We start from the raw sequence: 20,211 nt of genomic DNA on the forward strand, positions 1-20,211 counted from the left end.
GTTATAACGCAAATGTTTGCGCAACATCGCAAATGTTTGCGTTGTACATAACGCAAAGGTTTGCGTTATAACGTTAAGGTTTGCGTTATAACGCAAATGTTTGCGTTGTAACGCAAAGGTTTGCGTTTAACGCAAATGTTTGCGTTAAACGCAAAAGGTTTGCGTTACAACGCAAAGGTTTGCGTTGTAACGCAAAGGTTTGCGTTAGAACGCAAACATAGGAAGAAAAATAAAAAAAAAAATGTGTGGCGCTAATACGCTTCCGTAGTGAGCTTTAATCTATCTTTCAGTCTTTTTTGCGAGTACTCTTTGGTCTGTACGTGGTGTCCTATTTGATATTTGTGCTTGTGTTGACTATCGATTTGATTAATCAATCCCATTTCAAACTGGTGTTCTCAGTTTGATCTTGTGGTGAACTGATACACCTCTCTCCTAGGTAAGGGTCATATGATTGAGCGCCGGTGACTGTCCGGTGGCTGTAATCACGTGGTTGTCGTTGGTTTCTGTCTGTCCTATCTTCATGTATAAATCAGGCCGTTGTTTTCTTAAGAATTGTTTCATACTTTGTCATTCCAATGCCTTTTATGGTTATAACTTAATAAAAGGTAAGGACAGTGAATTGTAATTGTAAGTCTTATGGGATACATGTAGCTGGCTCGTTTTTTTTGTGGGTTTTTTTTTTATGTGTGTTTTTTTAATGTTTATCATACTTAACAGTATAAAACAGACTTCATTTTTTTATATGAATAATGCCGTTAGTTTTCTCGTTTGAATTGTTTTACATTGTCATTGGCAATTATACCACATCTTCTTTTTTATATTCGTAGTTCCAGGTTCAATGGAGACATCATAATAATAACGGGTCAGTAGGTCATGAACTGCCAATGCTAATACCACATACACTACAAAGTGACAACTTTTAAAACTGTGTGCTTTCGAAGCGCTTTAATGGATTTAATTCATCATGGACGCTTAAGCCCTAACATTTAAAAATCCAGGATTGGATATATCTATATGACTATTAGGATCCTGAAAATGATATCCACATTTATCAAAGGTCAGTTTTGCTTGGGGAAGTGGAAACCTTAGAAAAGTATAAATAATGTCACAATTACTAGTCGTTAAACACCCCCGTAGTATTACTTGCATATGCATTATGAACAATTAAGTGATACTTAAACATGATGACACAGAAATACTAAGGAAATGCATACTATATACTGTATAGATAATCAAACGAAAGGTTAACAATGATATGGCATCCAGTTTACGTAATTTTGAGGAGGAAGAACTGTTAATCTTTTGAACTCGTATCAAGATCTTAAAATTGATTGGAACATGATACCACGTTTTCTTTAAAGAAGGCGTCATATATTCACTCCACTTTGTTTGTTAATTTATTATATTTATATACGGAAATTGTACAATTTATACTATATGAGCATGCAATTTTGCATTCCAGAAAGTAATTTGTAGTTCATGTTTTTTATGATATTGTTGTAACACTTTTAGATTATCTACGGAATTGGTTTGACCGTGCAGAACATTTTGTGAAGTCTTTTTCTTATTGACCAATGTCATTGAATAATGAAGGCTATCGAAAAATAAAAAAAATAAAACAATGTATAACTTTGTTGCGTCCAAACCACTTTTCTGGATGTTTAGTTCTGTTCAACTTTATTATAATCAATGTAAGAACCAATAAAACCATGCATATTCAAATATCTTACTTCATTAATTTAAAATCTTTGAGCATAAGATCAATGTGTTTGTATGAATCGTATCTAAAACGCTGTATCTGTGATGGAATTTTGAAACAGTTTTGAGCCATTTGTAGTAACGAAATCTCTTCCTCAATTTTTCACAAGCTATTGTCTGACGGCAAGGCGTCAGACAACGAGATTAAATTGACAAATGTACATCAACTGTAACCGAATTCGACAAATTTGATCTCGTTGTATGACGCCTTGCCGTCAGATAATAGCTTGTGAAAAATATTGAGGAAGAGATTACGTTACTACAAATGGCTCAAAACTGTTTCAAAATGATTTGTAGGCGACTATTGTGTTGCAATGCCGGTATCCTTACATCGAGGTAATCTTTCCTGGAATTATTGTTTTTAGAATGACCAACGTTCTTTTAAAATCTTTTATTACAAAGGGTTTTAGAACGAAACGTTTTAGCATTAATACCAAAATCAGGAATACATTCTGTTTTAAAAATAACTGTCGGCATCTATTGTGGTGCTATACGTTTATTTTGTATCGTGGTATTGCAAAGACACCTGTTTCTATACAAAGTGTACCATGTCTATAGATATAAGAATATGTGGTATCTGCGCCAAATAGACAACTACCCATCAAAGTCACAATTTGCTAAAGTAAACCGTTATAGGTCAAAGCACGGTCTTCAAGACTGGGCTTTGGCTCACACCGAATAGCATGCTATAAATGGCCCTAAAATTACTTGTGTAAAACCATTCAAACAGGAAAACCAACAATCTTATCTACAGGTCTCTACAATAAAAAAAAAGAAGCAAGAAACAAGAAGCACTTATGAACCACATCAACAATGAACAACCATTGAGCATCAGGTTCCTGAATTATGAAATGTGCGAGTAAATGCGTTTAAATAGGTAACAACCTTTATCCTTACCTGAAACAATAGTGTAACATCATAACAATCCGGATCACTTAAATAGATATAAAAGTCAGACAAGCTTTATTTAAAGCTAATATTTGTACAAGAACTACGTTCTTGATTCATCCTACACCACTTCGTCTTATGGGCAGTACATAAATTCACTTACTTAAAAAACATTTTGTTCATTTGGAACTTTTGAAATTTTCATGGAAACAAAATTTCGATCCAAATGAAACTTTGAAGTTTCTCATAGGAAGTTAGGATTTTTTCAATGGGATTTATCATTACTTTCTCTCGGGAAAGGAGTAGGCCCGGCAACGGAAGATTTTGGCCTCAAATTTCAGGTTCGCCTAACAAAAGATGTTGGACACTTTTTAAACACTTAAGTGTCTATTTCAAATGATTCAATTAGTTTATGTGAAAGATTTTAACTGATTTAGTCATAAAAAAACCGCTCCGATTCAAGCTTAAATATGGAAAACCTATCAAATATGCCAAAAAACGTCACTTTTCAGATGGTTTTTGTCAAAAATGAAGGTCTTCGCGTCCGTGGTAATCCTCAAACCTTTATATATGTTATGTATTATCATCAAATACAACTTGCATTTTAATATTATAAATGAACACGAATGCGGCCACTTTCATTTCAGACGGAAACCGTCTAAAATTTTACTAAAATGCTCAAATTGTGAAGATTACAGTAATTAAGCATGACTTAAAGATGCTAGTACCCGATATATGTGCATTGTATTGACAAAAACAGTCCATATTTATGTAGCAGAAGCATTCCACTTTCCATGAAATAGCTAAAAGATTACATTTTCACAATTTTGTAAAACTGCTATATTTTGGGGCCAAAAAGGGGTGTTACTGAACCTATTCCTTTATTTTTAAAAATACATATGACATTCTGAGGTGACCTTGGTGACAGGTGTCATTATTTTTGTATAACTTTTTTCTTTCCTTGTTTTGATAAAAATATTGCAATTTCGAATTTAATGTTACCTAAAATTGGTATAATCCTACATTCTCCAGACTCGTCTGACGCATTCTATATTTGTCTGTTCATTAATTTTACTTGTTTTGTAAGCTGCTTCTGCTAGATTGTCATTTATCTAATGTGGTTTCGTTTTTTTCATGCTGTTAGATATTTGGCTACAATAAGGTGTATGTAATGTAGTAATGATTATCGCTATTTTACGAAATTTTCCTTTGATCTTACCGACTGATCGTTTCCTTTCTCAGCACAGTAGAGTGATATGAAAAACTATCGCTAGAAACTAAGGCGCACGTTCCCGTTGTTAATGAATGAAATTAACAATGTCGTCATAGGTAAATAGCGATAAACAGATTACCATAGTTCATCTCAACTCGATTGCTTTTCTCACTTTCGCTGTACCGTCTCAAACGAGAAAATCAATCACGTTGAGCTGACCAACGATAAGCTATAATTATCAGATGTGAATAAAATAGATGCCTGATGCGAAGTCATTTTTTTTTATAAGTATTGAATAGTCGTGGTTTTCTCAAAAATAGAAAAACATTATCAAATATGACCAACGTTTTTTTTTGTCAGTTTATATGTGAAACTATTGACGTAACACCTTTTATTTTCAATTCATATCAGCATATTTGTTTTCTATTTTCACAAAAGTAAAATAATAAATCTAAAATAGCTATTATTGAAATTAAGTTTTTTTAGTTAAAGCTATATTTTATTTTTCTAAAAGTGCACGAAATATAATTATACAATATAAATACTCGGATTCGGAAACAAGAAAAACTTACATAAATCCGTCTCCCTAGGTATTTTTAAAATAAGACATACATATAAACAAATTATTGGTCAAATATCAAAGTAGTATCTTAATGTGTCAATGTATGTTGACGTTTCTTAAAGGAAGTCCCTTACTTAGTATATAGTAGATCTATCTAAACGATCATAAATGTCGTCGCGGTTTCCTTTTATCACTCATCGATTATTATTTTATGATTTTTTATACAAAATCCACTGCGGCCGGTGTGATCTTAAATCATTACAATATATCTTTCCTTCTTATTGCCCAGTAATGGCTATTCAATTAAATGTAGGCGGGTTATATTGTGAATCTTGTCAGGGCTAATCATTGCCATAATAATCAATGTCATTTTTGGTCAATAGTTAAACAATTAGTTGTATCAATTGTACGTGGAGCGGACAATTGACAGCATGTGTCATAATTCCAGATGTACTATAATAGTAATGAAAGTTGTGCTTACCAATAAAACAACTATCCACCAGAGCAGTTCATATAAAATATATGAATGTGCATTTTATCTAGCATATAACTTCAATCTTATTTAGCAGAATATAGATACTTAAAACAAATTGAAATGCAGTTATATAAATAAATGAAAAAATATATATATATTCTCATGATACGTAAGACATTGGATATGTTCAATACTAAAATATATGTGAACTGTTTATAGCGAGGGAGCCATAGTGTACCTATGGACTACCTTCAATCATACACGTAAAACAATTTGATCCAATTTTAATAATGCATTTTGTTTCGCTTTATGATTGTTTGATTGTTCGAGAAAGAAATGATGGACAGTAATCGAAACGAGTTGAGTAAATAAAATCTTTATGTATATTATTCTCTTTACAAATACCCCTTTCGTTAGCAAAAGTCTCCTGTTCACAAAAGAGGATCCGTGCTGAATATTTGAAGCCCATCGGTTTTGAGAAAATTAATTCGGTAAACTTTTGGCATTCTAACATTTTCATATCTCTTTCTCACTTCAAGTACAGCTGCTGGCTTATCAAACCATCTATCTAAGTTTTGAACGCAGTTTGATATTTAATACAATCGAAACTCCGTATTTGTGCATTGGCAAACATTTGAAGCCCACAGAATTTTAGAATATTAATTCGGTCAATTTTTGGCATTCTAACATTTTCCCATCCCTTTCTCATTTCAAGTACAGCTGCTGGTTTATCAAACCATCTATTTTTTTTACGCAGTTTGATATTTGAGACAATCGAAACTCCGTATTTGTGCATTGACAAACATTTGAAGCCCACAGATTTTCAGAATACTAATTCGGTCAACTTTTGGCATTCTAACATTTTCCTATCTCTTTCTCACTTCAAGTAAAGCTGCTGGTTATCAAACCATCTATTTAAGTTTTTAACAGCGTTTATTGAATGTCTTTAGCCTTATCGCTGAATACATTTAAGTTTTGAAGAACCAGTCTTTACATTCGACTGAAACAATTTTCAACATGGTTTTTTTTAAAATGCCACATGCTCATATTTTTTTAAATTTTGACTTCAAAATGTTTCAGTTTTTGTTTAGGCCAATTTGGTTTTTATCCTTCCAACTGTTTATCATATTGGTTTCCCAAGCATATGGTTTCGAGCAATGACGGTCATTCCAGAAAGTCATGCACACGTACATTGGAGTTATATGTTTTTATTGTAGATTATAAATAAAATGTGTGGCATTATTTTAATTCATGTTTATGAAATAACAATTGCTCTTATATGCATAAAGTCCAGTTCTTTTGTCATCGTATCAAGGCTGGTGTTGACTGATAATTGTCAAGAAGTTCAGTGTCGAGACATTTGTCGATTTAGCTAGTTGTATTTCTCAGACTTGCATGCTAATTTTTTTTCATTGTACAGAAATTTCATTTTTGAAATATAAAACACCGGACAAAACTTTTGTCATTGCATAATCGAAACTTCAATGTATGACTTTTCAGTTGATAAAACAAAAAAAAAAAGGAGGTACAAATTTCACCTGTTTATGAAAACATATGAATATCTGTATGTTTAACATGGGAATGGCTCAAAATTTAATGCCAATTTTACAGTTTTTATAGCAATTTTCAATTTTATTATAAATGATATTTTCAAGAATGATATTTATTTAGCACCTGAAAATATTATCAATACATTTAGACTTTTAACGCCTTCTCTTTTGTGTTTTTCATTAGCACACACAGTGTGTGGTTTTTTTTTTTTTTTGTCGCACTTTTTGGGAAACTAGAAAAGTATCAAACACATTGATGTCACGGTGAACGGGGGTGATAAACTTACTTGCACTTTTATACCATTTAGGTTTGTGAGTATTTAGACAAGTCAACACGTGGACAACCTCTAAAAAACTGTAACCCTTACATTTTCCAAACACAAACAAGTTCAATTTTTTATAAATATTTTTGTTAATGGCAAATCCATATTTGACATGTCGTAAACTCTAGGATTCAAAATTGACTTGCTGAAATCTATATTTCTATTTCTTATTATGAAACCATGCATGTATTATCTGGAAAGTTAGGTCCGTCAAATTTTACGGAGTTCCATTTTAAATTCTTTATCGTAACTCTACGAAAGTGAAAGAAACAGCAAAATACGTAAAAACTTTAAAGAATAAGAACGGGATCGCTATGGCGATAATCATGGTCATAACCGTGATCTGTTTTCGGCAACTAGAAACGATAGAAATGTATGACCAGGTACATGTAAGTACCATGCGGTTCAAAAGTATACTTCATATGGCCGTTCGAAAACACAACTTTAAGAAGACTTTGTAATTTTCAAACTATGAACTTGGTTCGCTAAGGTGACAAATACCTTTCCCACTCAACTGAGTCATTCTTCCGAAGTTCTAGCCTTTATCTTGGCATTTATAATGGTTACTTCCATATTTGGTATTTAATCGATGTACAATAAGAAGATGTGATATGATTGCCAATTAAACAACTTTCCACAAGAGACCAAAATGACACAGAAATTAACGAATAAAGGTCACCGCACGGTTTTCAAAGAAGAGCAAAGCCCATACCGCATAGTCATCTACAAAAAGCTCTGAATTGACAGTAATACAGTTCAGACCAGAAAACTAACGGCCTACTCTATGTACAAAATAATGAACGAAAAACGAAGATGTTACACCGCAACAAACGCCAACCTCTAAATTACAGACACCTGACTTGGGAAATCAAGGAATGTGGCGGGTTAAATCGTTTTAAGGCGCCAAACCTCCCAAAACATGGGACAGTTGAGTAACAGTACTATGCAAGAACAAACTATAAAAATCTGTTGAAAAAGGCTAAACTCATCAGATGGATACAAATAGAAAACATTTAACTAAAATACACAGTGGACATACTTAAATATTCCAACGAAAAAAAGAAACTAGCATTGCACTAGGTCATGTTTTTCTCCGACTGTTTATGACGTCTTTACACTAAATCCATTGGATGCTGGATGTGTACGGATTGATAATTTAGTCTTAGATGCATGGTTTTTTATTACTTTGTAGTGGCTTTGAACTAGCTGTCAGTTAACTGCGAGTACTCTCAGATCTGTACCTAGTGCCTTTTTTGTTGTTAGGATGTACAAGTACCCTGTCACGTCCACTTGTATTTTTATCCATCTGTTAAGTTAAGCCTTTTTCAACCATTTTTTATATTCGTTCTTATGTTGTACTATTATACCACTGCCCCAGGTTAGGGGAGGGTTGTGATCCCTCTATCATGTTTAAACCGCCACATTCTGTATGTATGTGCATGTCCCAAGTCAGGAGCCTGTAATTCAGTGGTTGTCAGTTGTTCATGTGTTACATATTTGTTTTTCGTTCATTTTTATTTGTACATAAATTAGGCCGTTAGTTTTCTCGTTTGAATTGTTTTACATTTATTAAATTTATTTTTTAGCTAACTTTGCGGTGTGGGCTTTGCTCATTGTTGAAGGCCGTACGATGACCTATAATTATAGTTAATTTCTGTGTCATTTTGGTCTCTTGTGGAGAGTTGTCTCATTGGCAATCATACCACATCTTCTTTTTTATATTACGTACAGATCTTCTCTACTCGCAATTCTGACAGCTAGCTCAAAGTCTATCTATTCTATTAAACGAAAAGACCTCATTGTGTGTGTCGCTTATCTTCCTTCCACAATAAATCAATCATCATGCCTCTGTATCCTATAGGTAACATGCATAGTCGCATTTGTCATCCATTCTTATGATTATTCAGATTGAGTTATTTTAGGAGAAAAACGACAAAAAGGAGTTCGGATATGATTCTGTCATCGGACTGACTTTTAGTCATAGATAAGACTTCCGGTTTGAAAGATGCACAAATACAACCAATCGTATTACCACGTATTTTTGTTTATAAATTTACACGTTTTTAGAAATAAATAATAGGTTAAATGTTTTTTATTGGATAACAAAAATGAAAAATAAATAAGCCAATCAGAGCGTTCTCCATATCATGGTGTTTAGATCGCAAGAACCAAAACTATTATACCTAATTATAGAGGACAATTATTTTTCGCGTTTATCTATATGTAAACTACGATTATACTACTTTAATATATAGAGACTCTCTGTATTCTGTCAGGGACTTTCTATGTTAGTATATAAGTATAGAAAGTCGGCCCTGATTCTGTCTACTGTTTTCTTTGAAATGTATAAAATACTAATTAAGGGGTCATACCACTTGCATTTATATTAAAAGAAGAAAAAAATGCTTAACTTCATCTAAAACTACCTCGACCAAAAACTTTAACCTGAAGCGGGACAGACACGGACGACGGACGAACAAACGAACGGATGTACAGACTAAAAACATAATGCCCACAAATGGGGCATAAAAAATTATTGTTGAAAGGGAAAATAGTGATTTTGATACCTTTTATGAAATTCTCCATACATAATATCTTTTACAAAAAATCATCCTACAACAGTCCACAAGCTGTATATGCCCACGATTTCGCGGGTGTGTTCTAGTGATCTCTAGTAACAACTAATACGAAAAGTCATACATCCAGTTGTAAAATGGTATGTTAAGTGGCAGTAATATCAAAGCAAAACTTGAAAAACTTGTGAATTTCATATATCTCCCCAATGTGATAAGAGTAAAAAACTAAAAGGCGATGAAGTATGATTTGAATTGAGAAAACTAACCTAGAATTAAAAAAAAAAAAAAAAAAAAAAAAAAAAAACACGGACGGCCAGGGATGTAATCAACTGCGGATCACCGTTCTGTATTCAACAATGATCAAACCCGATACCGGCGTTTATGTTCTAATTTATAACTTCAAGCGAACATAAATTATTTACAAAATAAACTCTATACCTTTGTATGGGATCAGCTCGCCTGACAGTGTGCAGCAAAGCTTTAATTTTATTAAAGACACATGCCTAGGCCGCTGCAGGTAACAAAGACAAAAAACAATCTACAAAAATAAAAACAATTTTCATTAAGTACGCAAATAAATATTGTGAATCAAATAAAGATTCTGTTCTTATACACATTATTATTCACATTAATAAAAAATAACACAAGAAAAATACATTTAGTCGGGTGGGAGGGAGGGAAAACTTTACTGCACCAAAAGCGAACCTCGAATGACAAAATTTATCTTTGATTCACAAAACCGCCAAAAGTATAGCACAGAATATTTGAAATGACCTTATTCAAATATTATGGTCAGTTCTAACTCGACCAATAAAAAACATTTAACCTATTATATACTTTCAAAAACGTGTAAATTTATAAACAAATACACATGGTAATGTTTACATACCGATGTATTTAACTTTAAAAAAAAGTATATAGTAAGCTATTTAAAAAGACCTTGATATGACAACATGAATGTTAAATAACACAAACGAAAAACCAATGCTCTATGACAAAGACACAGGGTACCGTTCGTAGAGTACCCGAAGTCGTTGAAAGCTAGTTCAAAGTTAAATGTTTTCCGGGACTAAGATATGAATCAGTTCACGAGTATCGATGTCATTAAACGACTGGGAATATCGTGATCTCTTGCAATGCCAAGGTATAAGTTTGGACAGGACGTATGACCCTAAAAGTTACGTCGGTTTCTCAAGTTCTCTTCACGAAAATGGTGCTAACTGAATATAATCTCATAGAAACTGATATTTAGTTTATGCAGGTGTTCTCCAATCGTAAGTTTTTTCTCCTTTCGTCGTGTTGCTTTCTTTTTGGTCATTGTTTTATCTGCTGATCCTTACTTTTGGCATCTGAAAAAATAAGATGATAACACTGAGAAATAAAAAAAAAAAAACATAAAAATCCGGACATATGTACAGTAGAAAGGAAAGCAGTAACAAAAGTAGTAAAGCAAAAGATTATTCAACCTAATCTCAAAAACTGGGATGACACAAAATACTCCGCTGTGTTGCTCGTGACATATTAAAATCAGTCGATAAGCCGTAACCGATAGCAAATTCCTAACCTTCAAATGCACATCGGATTAAAACGACATGTAAAACAAATTGAACATATCAGTGTTAATATGTGACACAGATATTTTTGGAAGAAGGGACTTAAACTTCATCAATTAAAACAAAATTTCGGTTCAGTGTTTTCTATCTATGTAGCATATATAGCTGGCAGATGTCAATTCTGTTAATATGCAACTGCTTATGCAAATAACAATGTAGGTATTGTAAATTAAAACCAAAGCGTTTAATTAAAAGTTGAAGAAAGAACGAATCAATCATTTCAGACTTTGAGATTTCTTGTAAAGTCGAATTATCGGAAGCAATCCAGCTATTGAAATCAATGTAGTATATAATATTCCGAGTTATTTAAACAGAGGCTGCATATTTTATCATCCCAAATAAAAGGCAGTTTGATAATCATGAATGATGAGAAAATATAATAATAAATTTTGACTAAGGTATAATAATTGAACGTGACTGCGTACTTGTACATACCTCCCAAATGATAAGAACCCTGTAATAAAAACTAGTGTAATTAAAATTTTTTTAAAAACTATTAAGAGTCCAGTATGGACGCCAGAGTTACTATAAGCAAGTAATGGCAGGGAAATGAGCGATGGCAGGAAATGAGTGATGTTAGGGAATATGAGTTTCTCATTCTTTTTGTTATGCCCTCTGGGGAAACTGTCCTTAGCTTTCTTATATATATAAGTCTATAGATTTGCACCACAGTACTAATATAAGATGGTATAATACGGAGATGTTGCTATAAAATCGTATCAATAGTTTAAGCAATACTGATTAATATCTATAGTATTGTTAAAACTATTGACAATGCCTTGTTAAGCCGAAATATTTGTCAACACAATTTTATTACAACATCTTCGTATAATACCATCTTTTATCATATACTTAGACTAAATAACATATGAATTTTACTGTATGGTAAAAGCATTAAAATTTACGTAAACTTCATATTTTTAGAATTGGTGCTTAGCGGGCTTATATGAAAAGTTTATCACATGCTTCAATTGTTATCACATGCCTTTCCGTAACGTTATCGCATGGCTTTACGGTGATACTCGGCAAATTCCGGAAAATACACTTCACGACTACGGTTTTCAGTGAAAAACATTACAAAGTATTATTGTATACAAACCAATTATTTGGATACATGGATACTGGAAAGAATATTGTGTAAAATAATAAAAACCAAAAAACATAAAAAAAAACAACAAAACAAATTATTAGATAAATGCCTTTTTAAAAAGTTGACTTTTCCAAACAGTGGTCATTTATATTCATACTGTTGGTTTATTTTTTTATTGTCGATTCGTCCTTATTAAAATATTTGTTTTTTTTTCTCTATGGAGGCATATGCTAAAAAGATTTCATATCGAATGTACTAAGTTTGGGGTCCGACGTCCGTGAACTTTTAACTCTTTGAACTAATTCTATTTGGGAACAACGTAAATGGATCAATATATGAATCTGTCATATTCTCCATTGTTGAAGCATATGATAAAAATATCATAACATGTCATTTTTCATATCGCATGTATAATCAGCCCTCGGTCAATATCAACCCTCGAGCCATGCGGCTCTTGGGCTGATATTGAACCTAGGGCTGATAATACATGCGATATGAAAAATGCCATGTAATAATCTGATAATATTAGTACCGCTGTGCAAAGCTTTAGACTTATATATTGTTTCTAGACGATCCGTTACATATTAAATTTGCTGGTTGGTCTTTTTTATAGACTTCTCTCACTCTTTCTCTCTCTCTATATATATATATATATATATAAATGTATGATGTATTCATTATGTACATGTAATGAAGGACATTTCTGGTTTATATCTTATTTAGATTTTAAGTTTCACATAAATTGTTTTTATTTGCGCGCACGTAAAACTAGTTAAACCTTACGGCATCTGTGCCTGTATTATGCAATCTGACCATTGTATTTTTCGGTTTTGTCTATTTATGTACGATTTTTTTTCTCGGAAGAGTCGAGATGCTGGTGGTTTGTGTGGTTTTAATACTGTCCAATATTGTGTCATTCTTTTTCATCCTTCATACGTATGATTTATTCTTTCCTTCTTTTTTCAACGTGACGTAAGTCAAATTGAATTACCTGGGGAACATCCGTGTACATGTATGACGTATATGTGTCTATCATCTCGTGATAAGCAGTTCATTAAGATATAAGGTCAAGCTAATTAAGACAATAATAAACACTGTCAGTGCAGTAGATGTATGATAGTACAATGTTCATTAAGATATCACACATAAGGCCAACCAAAAGAATGATGGGGCACATTTTGACTAACAAATAATACTAATAAAGACAGAAGTTAATTCTTATGGAGCATCATACGATTGCAGAAACATGGAAAACATTGCAGTAATTAATAATACTAGTTATGTTCTTTGTTCTGATAATCAATATTGATAATTTTTAAATATCGAGCTTTTTGGGTGGGCAAACTGAGCGGACTTTCTGTAAAAAAAATCTATTTGCATAGTCAACATCTACCTAAGGACGATTTTATTTTAGAATTAAAGGTGTGTGGTTTTATGGTTTTCAAGAAGAGAGCTTTTCCCTTGATTTCCCTCAGCTAACCGAAAGAGTTTCTGATACCATCACAAAGACGTCGATAGAAAGTCAGAGTAACACGCATTTAGGCCAGACCAAAGCGTCAATGGTATCACAAAGCAATCATATGAGAATTTACGTACACCTGAGGATGAGACAGACGAATGGAAAATCAATAACGACATGTCAATCAACGCAACAAAAATTATAAGAGTAAAAAATTCATTAAACAGATTTCTTTGAGATAAAGTTTTTTAAGAATGTGTTCAATATTATTTGATTAATATTTTTATGCATGAGTTTACCAATGGGAAGCCAAAAGCCTTAGGTGCGTCGATACGCTGGACTACAACCCTAAAGCAAAATTGCAAAAAATGCGACTATCTTGTCATTGATATTTAGATAAAACATAGCATAACCCAAAAATAAGTTTTGTTTGAAAATGAAAATGAACCTGATTGTTTGGTGTTTCTGAATTTTTTTTCTTAATTTACTTTCATCAGAAACATCAATGAGATACGAACTCAGCAGCATAAGCCAAATCAAATTCGGACCTGAAAAGGCATACACGCGCTATATAAATAATAGTCTTTATAAGCACATACATACTACAAAACTTACAACAGAGACACTTTGACCTAGATAAAGGTAAAATCAGCAAAAAATTGCTAATTTGATTTTTTGTTTGCATATTTCATACATAATCTAATTAATGACAATACATAAGTCATACAAATTATGAATTTGGACATATTTAAGACTTAACTTGAGGAAACCGTCACATTCCGGGTTGATATAGCGAGCATGGTGATTATGACAAAAGTCATAAAATAATTGTCATAATTTGATTGATAATGATATGTTATAATGGAAAAACAATTAATGCCCATAAAATATTAGTAATTGTTTTTTTTTTTCTCTTGCTATTGTACAATAAATGTGAACACAGCTGACCGTGGGAATTATTCCTTGTGGTCATAGCAGATTCCCGCCACTTAAACCTATCGAGTATACGAAAGTAATACTTAATCATATATAGGTTTTTTTCTTCTTCTGATTTCTACATCAGAGTTTATTTCGATGTCTATGAGGATTTTAGTTTTCAAATTAGTTTACATTTCTGCATATTTTTGTATATGTTACATACATATCACTGTTTTGGTTCGAACGTTTTGCTTGGAGAACAATTATTTATGTTTCCATAATAATGAATTTTCTATGTGTAGCTAAAATAGCATTTGTTGTCAATATAGTATATGAGACAGAATTTAATTTCCTTAATGATAGAATACCAAATTAGAGCGTTTAAAAATTTGAAAATGCGTGTAATTTGCAGTTTTCGTAGTCGAACTTGATTTCCTTTTGAAATAAGATAGAGAAGGTAAAAAAAGGCATATATCCCGGAAACGTCAAACTTTATAACTTTGTTTTAGTTATTTATACCTCGATATGCAAAATGGGGAGCTCTTCGTTAAACATTCTGAACATTTTCTCCAAATTACAAAAATGAGGAAAGCACAATTTAATAAGAAATATATATGTTATATTTGTGTAAATTGGAAACGTTTCCAAAGATGTTACTATTGATGAAGTACTTCCTCACGATATTGATCTAAAGCTAACGTGAGGGTACCCAAATTGCACCTATTTTGACATTTTTCAACATACGTTTTTGTTATGATCCAGACAAAAGTTTCTTTTATTTTGTAGACCTTTCCTAATTTGCCATATAGTTACACAAATATAATTTTAAATCGGTATTAAATCATAGAAAATGGACTTGAACTGACCTCTAAACGACCATGAGGAGTACCCAAATTGCATCCATGCTTAAATTCACATCCTTAAAAAAGATTCACGATGTTTTGCTCTATTTCTTCAAATATTTAGAACAATTTGATAGTTGTCCGTGCTTAGTGTTCATTTTTTTTTTAGAAATGAATGCTTGTAACATATTCTATTTGCTAATTTTTAAAAGATGACTTTTTGTGGAAGTCGCATGACTTCAGTGAATGGTTCTGTTGATATTTACTTTGAACATCTTGTGAATATCTGTTCTATGTTGAAAGCCGTGTATAGTGTCAAATCATAAAATTACAAATGGTTTGGTCTAAAAGAAAACTTGTAAGATTTCCGAAGCTATTTTTGTTGAATAGGTGGAATTTGGGTACTACGACGTTATGTGCTTAATGTTTTTTTTTTTGTAAAAATCAACGAAATTACCCTCAATCCTGAAGATGCTGAGGAGAACATGTTTTTAGAAAGTAACATTCTATATCGTTTATGTAAACGTTAAATGTAAAACAGCACAATCATATAACTGTAAACAATTATCAAAATCAATGAACTATTTCTGTTTACAATATATGTAATATTTTTTTTTAAAATTGCCCAAAACAAAACAAAAGGTTTTTTAAGCTGTCTAATTGACATATATCCCACATTTCATTTTATTCATCAGAAAAATAGAAAATAAAAAAAAGCTGTGTGTCTAATTGTTAAACATGACCAACAGTAATGAATGTCAATTTCTATCCATGTTTCCTATCAGATATATTGGTTTTACATACTAGGAGAGATTGATATCCCTTGTATTCTTAATATTTTCTGTTTTGAGGTATCTTCCCCCGTCTATCCAGAGAAATCCCTTTCAAAATATATGTTCCCTACATATAAATTAAATCAAAATTAATGTCGAAATGCAACGTAACGTCAATACAAACTAGCTGCTTTGGAATATTAAAGACACAAATGGGTTGTATGATAAGTAGAGCTTCTGAAATGTTTGTTTCTAAAATAGTTATTTATTAATTAATTTGTTTCTATTTTTGGAATAAGAACAACGAATGAAGCGACCACATTAATGTAATCTTTCCGGAACAATAAATTGTGGTTGAGGTTTATTTACTACTATTGTGCAAAATGACTTTAAAATTACAAGGCATTCTTAAAATAATTTCTGTTATCGTAAATTTTAGCATTATCATCGAAACACATGATTCACCACCAATATTTTTATCACTGTATAAAACTACACCAAAATAAGTTTAATAAATTTGGTCCGTTCGAATCAGTGTTCAATGTAAACCTTCATCAGGACTCGGTTCTAACATGTCATATTGTGGTTGATCTTTGTTGTCTTAGTCTGTATGGTCTATTGGTGTTTGATCTTTATTTCTTAGTTTAACATCATTTCCAATTATTGTTTGATCTATGGTATCTAAGTCTTATAAGTCCTATTGATGTTTTATCTTCGTTGTCTTAGTCTATATGTCCTATTGATGTTTGGTCTATGGTACCTTAGTCTTCTTTCTAAGGGTTCGGGTTGCTTATTCTTTAGTTTTCTATGTTGTGTCATGTGTACTATTGTTTATCTGTTTATCTTTTTCATTTTAGCCATTGCGTTGGTAGTTTATTTTCGATTTATGAGTTTGACTGTCCCTCTGGTATCTTTCGTACCTCTCTTATAAGTCTATATTGATGTTCGATCTTCGTTGTTTCATTCTTTATGTCCTTTTGATGTTTGGTCTATGGTCCCTTAGTCTAATGTGTCCTATTGGTGTTTTGTCTATGGTATCTTAATCTTAAATGTCCTATTGGTGTTTGATCTTCCTGTTGTCTGAGTCTTACATGTCATATTAATGTTTGATCTATGGTGTCTTAGTCTTTCATTGTATATAGATGTTTGATCTTTGATGTTGCAGTCTTACATTGCCTACCCATATTCGAAATTTTTTGTCTTATTTGTCTTATTGGTATTTGATCTGTTATTTGGGTCTTACATGTTCTATTGATGCTTGATCTTTGTTAACCCGGTCTCAAATTACCCTTTTGATGTTTTAACTTAGTTGTTGTTGTCTTGCACTTCATATTGATGTTTGATATACTGTGGATTCATTTATTTTCGTGGGTATCAATTTTCGTTGATTGAGGAAAACTTACGTTTTCGTGGATATTAAATTTCGTGGTTTTGTCAATCTTTGCATACAAAGCCTATACCAAATTTGTAATTCGTTGAATATTTAAATTCGTGTTTCACCTGTACCCACGAAACCCACGAAAATTGGTATCCTACGAATAATAATGAATCCACAGTATGTTGTCTTGTCTTGCATGTCCTATTGGTGTTTCATCTTTGTTCTCGCGGTCTTACATGCTCTAATGATGTTTGATCTTTGATGTATAGGTCTTACATTGCCTATATATTAGTAGATGATTAATCTTTGTTGTTTTGTTGTTTTGTTTTACATATTCTATTAATGTTTTAACTTAGTTGTTGTGGTTGTTGTTGCTGTCTTACGTTGCTTGTAAATGTTTAACTTTATTATTTTTCGAACTTACCTTGATATTTGATTATATTTATACATCGATCCAAAATGTCATATTAATGTTTGCTTTTTGTTGTCTCTGTTTTTGATCTTGATCTTCTAGTATACATGATTGATCTTTGTTGCTCCAGTCTTACGGGCCACATTGCTGTATGCTACGTCTGGTTTTAGTCTTACATGTCTTATCAATGATTGATCTTTGTTGTCTCAACCCTACTGGTGTTTTATCTGTGTTGTCTTAGTCTGCTTGCCTATTGATGTTTGATTTTTGTTGTTGTGGTCTTAAATGTCCTACTATTATGATCTTTCATATCTTATTGATGATTGATCGTGGTTCTTATGGTCTTTCAATTATGTATTGTCTCCGTGTTACATGTGTTATCAATGTTGGAAGTATTTAATATATTATAAATATTAAATGTCAAATATATGTTTGATCATGATTGCATTTCATGCCTGCTTGTTCAGTTTTGTTGTCCCAGTCTAACGTGTCTTATTGATGTTTGATTTTTGTTGTCTTAGTTTTTTGTGACCTTTTTATTATGTTTCATATTTGTTGCCCTTTTCCTTTGTCTAGCATATCTTTTGTGTTGTCGGCTTACATAACCTATCAATGTTTGATCATGGTTATCCCAGTTTTGCATGTCCAATTGATATGTAGTCATTGTTGTCTTAGTATAACATCTCCGAATAATGTTTGATCTTTGTGGTTGCGATCTTCAATGTCACATCAATGTTTCATTTGTGTTGTATCGGTCTTGTAATGGCAATTGATCTTTGTTGCCATAGTATAGCATGTCTTATTAATGTTTGATATTTTTTGTTGTTGTCTTTCATGTGATATTATACTAGTTTGATCTTTATTGTTGTGGTCTTACATGTCCTAATTGTGTTTGATTCTATTTGTTAAGGTCTTAATCCTCATATAAATCTGATTGATCTTTGTTGTCTGAATCTTACATGTTGCCTTAGTCTAACATGTTCTCTTGATTTTTGATATTTGTTGTCTCGATCTAAAACTATCAAATAGATGTTTGATCTATGTTGTCTTAGTTTAACAAGTCCTGTTTATGTTTGATTTTAGTTTTTGTAGTCTTACATGTCTTTTTTATGTTTGATCATTGTATTCATATTCGTACATGTCCTGTTTACTGCATATCGAAGTTCGATGTTTGGTTTGTCGGTTTTACATGCCCTATTGGTATATTGTTGTATTAGTCTTACATGCTCTACTGGCGTTTGACAAATGAGGTCTTATAGCAGCACTAATCTTTGTTGTATCAGTGTTCAAACCGATGTTCAGACTTTGTTATCCCCAAGGGTGACTGGGGAATAGAAATATGGTCACTTGGTCTTCTCCCGACCGGCAGTAAAACGCTTGCCGAAGTGGGGCGTCCGTTTGGCTGTGCGGGATGTATTAAGTTCGCAGTCACGTCCGGTCAGAATGGGGACGTTAAATGCGATGTCTCGTGCAAAGAGAGTGCCACGCTCTTTGCACGTTAAGAATCCTTACAACAACTCTTTGAGGGCCCGTAGGTGGCCTGTTGTAAGGCAAAATTTCTGTCCCTATCCAATATACCCTCATTTTCCAGTGGCAGTCGAAATTTCCCCCACCATCATCCCTTATGGCCTCTAATATGACAAGACCTACCTATTGTATTTATTGTGAACTTGTTCTCGTCCTGAATATGCATGAACTATTTGCCACTGAACGTTAAGCAACCAACAATCAATCAATCAATCAGACTTTATTCGTCTAAAATAAGATTATTCAATTGTTGTTCGATACTATTTTATCATTTTTGGATGTCTGAGATTGTGAACTTGGTGTAGCATATCCTTTTGCAGTCTGAGTATTGCAATATTAATGTTCGGTCTTTTTATCTTACAATATTTTTTATATTTCAGATCTTTGAGATCACTGTTTTTCAGTTTTCTTCAAACATCAAATGTTGATTATATTTGTCTGGTTATATCCTATATATATGTATACATCATTTGTTTTCTGATCCTGACTTGATCTTTGTTATCTCGCTTTTGCAATATCAAATATTCAATTAAGGCTTTCTCGCTCTTCCAATATCCTTTTGTTATCCAACACTTGTGTCTAAGTTCTCGCAATATCCTAATGCATTGCAATATCCTTTACATATATCTGATCGTTGTGTTTCTGCTTAGGCACAACCTTTAGATATTCGATCTTGTGTTGTCTTGGTCTTGCAATTTCCTTTTAATGTCTGAGTTTTGTATCGGTCTCAGAATTTTCTATAGCTACGTGATCTTTGTTTACTTGATCTTGAACTATTTAAACGAAGGGGGTTGATTAATTAAACAAATATAAATTAAACACCATTTTAATAAATAAAAATCTGGCAAAACACT

This window comes from Mytilus galloprovincialis, chromosome 1 (assembly GCF_965363235.1).
Source record: "Mytilus galloprovincialis chromosome 1, xbMytGall1.hap1.1, whole genome shotgun sequence".
In the NCBI taxonomy this organism is placed as follows: domain Eukaryota; kingdom Metazoa; phylum Mollusca; class Bivalvia; order Mytilida; family Mytilidae; genus Mytilus; species Mytilus galloprovincialis.